This window comes from Panthera pardus, unplaced genomic scaffold (genome assembly GCF_024362965.1).
Source record: "Panthera pardus isolate Hobbes unplaced genomic scaffold, ASM2436296v1 HiC_scaffold_12, whole genome shotgun sequence".
Lineage (NCBI taxonomy): Eukaryota > Metazoa > Chordata > Mammalia > Carnivora > Felidae > Panthera > Panthera pardus.
The window spans coordinates 90,162,161-90,166,716 of record NW_026526677.1 but is presented as its reverse complement, the minus strand read 5'-3'; the positions used below and the strand labels follow the sequence as shown (position 1 = coordinate 90,166,716).

The 4,556-nt window shown below is 43.4% G+C and overlaps 1 long non-coding RNA gene across 1 annotated transcript; it reads right to left on the bottom strand.

Annotated features, from left to right (window-relative positions):
• Positions 1–1,902: 1,902 nt before the first annotated feature.
• On the bottom strand, positions 1,903–4,247 carry LOC109250326 (uncharacterized). Its single transcript, XR_002072987.1, has 2 exons — positions 4,096–4,247; positions 1,903–2,303 (listed from the first exon to the last, which is right to left on the bottom strand). It is a non-coding gene; the product is annotated as an uncharacterized LOC109250326 (long non-coding RNA).
• Between the last annotated feature and the right edge of the window lie 309 nt (positions 4,248–4,556).

Below are 4,556 nucleotides of genomic sequence, written 5' to 3'. Positions count from 1 at the left end.
TAGTCTTTTAAGTGTATTTATTTTGAGAGAGAGAGAGTTGCGCACGAGTTGGTCAGGGCAGAGAAAGAGGGAGAGAGAGAAGAAGAAAGAGAGAGAGAATCCCAAGCAGGCTCCTCACTGTCAGCGGAGAGCCTAGCGCGGGGCTCAAACCCACCAACCATGAGGTTATGATCCGAGCCCAAATCAAGAGTCGGATGCTTAACCAACTAAGCCACCCAGGCGCCCCCATAATCTTTGAATGGAGATGCTCATTAATAAGTACCTACACGCATGCTTCTCATGACAGGTGCCGTAGGGACCGGTCATGCGAGAAAACCTCTAGCCCAGAGCTGCTGTGTGTGACCTGATGCTGGTGAGCTTGGAGAGGAGGCAACACAAGTTGTCCAAGAAGTCACTCACATACCAAGACTGCTCACTGTGTTTTAACAACACATAGGTGTCCGTGTGAGATGTCTAAATGTATCCCACTAAACCCTACTCAAATCCCCCGAGCCAGAATTCCAAAACGTCCAGGACCACTCCTGCACCAAAGGCCAGGAGGAGAAAAGTAATGCGGTTGAAGTCAAAGCAGAAGGAGACCAGTAAAATACCTTACAATTAAAATGTCTCACTTTTCGGGCTCCTGGGTGGCCCAGTGTGTTGAACATCGGACTTTGGCTCAGGTCATGATCTCCTGGTTCATAGGCTGACAGCTCAGAGCCTGGAGCCTGCTTAGGATTCTGTGTTTCCTGCTCTCTGTCTGCCCTTCCCCCACTCTCACTTTCTCTCTCAAAACTAAACGTTAAAAAAAATTTACTGTCTTACTTTTTTGCACACTGTACAAAAATATATAACATCGTGAACACGTTCACAGAGTTTGTCCTGGAACCTATATGTACGAGTGAAGGGCCCTGACACTGAGCTTCATGAGATACATTGAATCCACTTCCATCTGACCTTCAGCAGCGAATAGGATCCATAGCACTCACTTGGCACCCTTGCTCCCAGTCCTCTGACCACGATAAAAACATGTGACATCTTCGCATGAGATTGTAGGCTCTTGTGAGGGAAACAATCACGATAGCTTCTACCTTATTTTTCTTTCTGTACTTGGTGTAGAGTCAATCATCCCAAAAATGCATGGAGATATGTACATGCAGTAAAACCTTGGATTGTGGGTAACTTGTTCTGCGAGCGTTCTGCAAGACGAGAAAGCGTTTCTAATAGATTTTAACTTGATAAACGAGCAATGTATACGATGTATACATACATACGTATACATACATACGTACACATCGATAAACGAGCGATGTATACGAGTAGTCCGTGATGCCAAATGTCACGTGATCACAGCTGAGTCGATGGTTCTTAACATTCGATTTGGATTACATGCTTTGGATTATAAGCATGTTTCCGGAATGAATTATGCTTGCAAACGAAGGTTTTACTGTATACGAGATATGTGTATAATAATGAACACAATAAACACGTACATATTCATGCATTAAGGTATATGGGCCAAATGCCCCCTTTTACATATGTCTTCATCTCAAAAATCAGTATGACGGTCAGCTTCTCATAAAAATATATACTTGGAGAGAAAACATCTGACTTGAAGTCCCCACTTTATCATGTAATGGCTGTGCATTTAAGCTCTCTGACTCAGTTTCCTGATCTGGAAATGGAGTTCATGGAGGTGCTAACAGTCTCCCCACATTCATCCTAGGATAACATGAAGAGTTTTGCAAATCGAGCGCTCCTACGCACGTAAACAATTATGCTACATTTATTTTTCAGGCCTGGTTTTCTCTGCTCAGAGAAAAAAAAAATGAGCTCTTTGACACTTCCTGGCACTATTAGTGAACCGAAAATATGTTCTTTTTGTGTCCCATCTTTTCAAGACAATGAGGGGAAAAGGGAACGGGGTTGTGTAGCTCTTTATTGGAATTATCAGGCATCATTATGGTAGAAACTAAAACCAAGAGTTAACTGAAGGGAGTGGTCCCCCGACTGAGTGATCAGCAGAATCACCGTGAACTTTATAGGACACGAATTCCAGACTTTACAGAACACACTAGCCATGTGCTTGCTGGATTAGAATAGTGATGGGTATAGATGTCGTTCTTAGGATCAGCCAGGCTTGAGAATGGCTGGTCTAAATGGAGGATAAATATGGACCGTCCTGGTAGGTGTTCAAGTCTCAGCCGGTAGATGCATGCAGTAATTATTCCTCCAGCGTGTTCTGCATGCCTTCTTCTCCTAGCAAGCCTTCTTCTCCCCAGCTGCATCACTGCTCAGTGCCTTCGTTCCTACCATGCTATCTTCTGACCAGCCAGAGGAGTAGGAAAATGAAAAAAAAAAAAAAAGCTTAAGCAGCAAAGTCTCCATTCTCCCACCCACTTAGACCTCCTGTGTACTCTTCAGTACTTAGCAAGCTGGTGCCCCCCCCCACCCCCACAACATCTCAGCTGTCAAATCTGGCATTGAGTTTAGGTCTTTGAAAACATGCCATGTAACCACCAAAACTGGTCTTTTACAGGTCACTAATGACTTCCATGTTCCTGAACCCCATAGGCATTTTCGGTTCTCATGGTTTCTACTAATTCAGCTGCATTCAGCAAAGCCAGTAACCCATACATTTCTTCTTCTGAGGCTCCTGGGATACCATGTTCTCATGGTTTATCTCTCATCTCTCCAGATACACTCCTCCTTCTTCCTTCTGGGGTCTTCCTCCAATTTGGCCTCTAAAGTTGGAATGTGGCAAGCCTCAGTCTTGAGCCCTCTTTTCCTCCTGGTCTACTCTTGCCCTCAGAATGATTTATTCCACCCTCTTGTTTTAAATTCCATCTCTATGATAAGGATTCGGAATTAATATCTCCCACTCTGCCCTTTTCCAGCTCAGTAAACGTCATCCACACACAGTTGCTCAAGAGAGAAAGCAGGACAGTCTTCTTTGATTTTCTCTCCCTCTCCATGTTCAATCTCCCATCACATCTTACTGATTTTGCCTCCTGGATATCTCTCTAAACCATGCAACTCCCTCCATTGCCACCACGTTCGCCCATGCCCAAGCTGCAGACCTTAGTCAACCTGGTTTCCAACCTCATTCTTTTCTTCCTCTCCTTACACTCCCAATCTTGTCTCCACTCTCCGTGGAGCAGACAGAAGAAATGTTTAAAATTTTAAATCATATTATCCCTTCTATTCAAAGGCTTAATTTTATGGGGTTTTTTGATACTTAAAAATATAAATCTTTTTCCAGCTTTATTGATGCTTAATTGCTCAATAAAATTGTAAGGTGTTTAAGGCATCCATAGGAGTGATTCGATATTTTGTGAAAAGATTCTTCCTACATCCGTCGCCTCACATACTCATATACAGGAGAACATTTAAGTTCTGTTCTCGTACCAAATTCCAATTACGCAACGCAGTGTTATCAACTAGTCACATGTTATACATTGGATCCTCAGACTTTATTCATCTTATAGCCGACAGCGTGTATCATTCTATCAATCTCTCCCTATTCCCTCTGGCAAGCACTTTTCTACGGTTTCTGAGTTTCCTTTTTTTTTTTTTTTATGTTAGATTCTGCATATATAATTCTTTAATTTTTTTTTAATTTTCTTTTTATTTTTAAGAGGGAAAGCACAGGCAGGGGAGAGGCAGAGAGAAAGGGAGACAGAGAATCCACAGCAGGCTCTGCGTTGTCAGCCCAAAGCCCAACGTGGGGCTCAAACCCACAAACGGTGAGATCATGACACAAGCAGAAGTTGGACACTCAACCAACTGAGCCACCCAGGCGCCCCTCAAGTATACAATTCTTAAAAGAGGGGTGCCTGCATGGCTTAGTCGGTTGAGAATCCAACTCTTGATTTGGGGGCTCAGGTCATAATCCCAGGGTCCTGGCCTCCAGCCCCACATGGGTCTCTGTGCTGAGCATGAAGCCTGCTGAAGATTCTCTCTCTCTCTCCCTCTCCCCCTCTCCCCCTCTCCCCTGCTCACACTCTCTAAAAATAAATAAATAAATAAATAAATAAATAAATAAATAAATAAATAAAATTCTTAAACCTTAAAGCCAAATGTTGTCTGTTTCCTTCGTAACATGTCTCGACTTACCTATACTACGTCCCACATCTCGCTACGCCGTAGCCTTACCAGCCTTCCTACACTTCCCGGAATTCGCCAAGATATTTAATCTGCTGTTCCCTCTGCCTGGAACTCCTTTCCTCCCTCTGGAGCTAATCTTCAGGCAATTCTTCGGTCTCCGATTTAGCAGCTCTTACGCAGAGAAAACTCCGGTGACTCAGAACACCGTACTTCCCTCTTAACACGTATCACTTCCCCTTTCACCTTCTCGTTCATGTGATTATTTATTTTGGATGTGTCTCCTCCACCTGACTATGGGCTCCAGAAAAGCATACAAGGTATCTGTGTGTTTACCACTGGATAATGGAAGAAATCCCCTAAGCATTCGATGAATATTTGTTATGTGAATGAACTAATGTGTGATTGAGTGCAGGAGAAAAGAACATTCCACGTGGGGTTTTTTGAACCCTTTCTCACAGTATTGTGTGCTT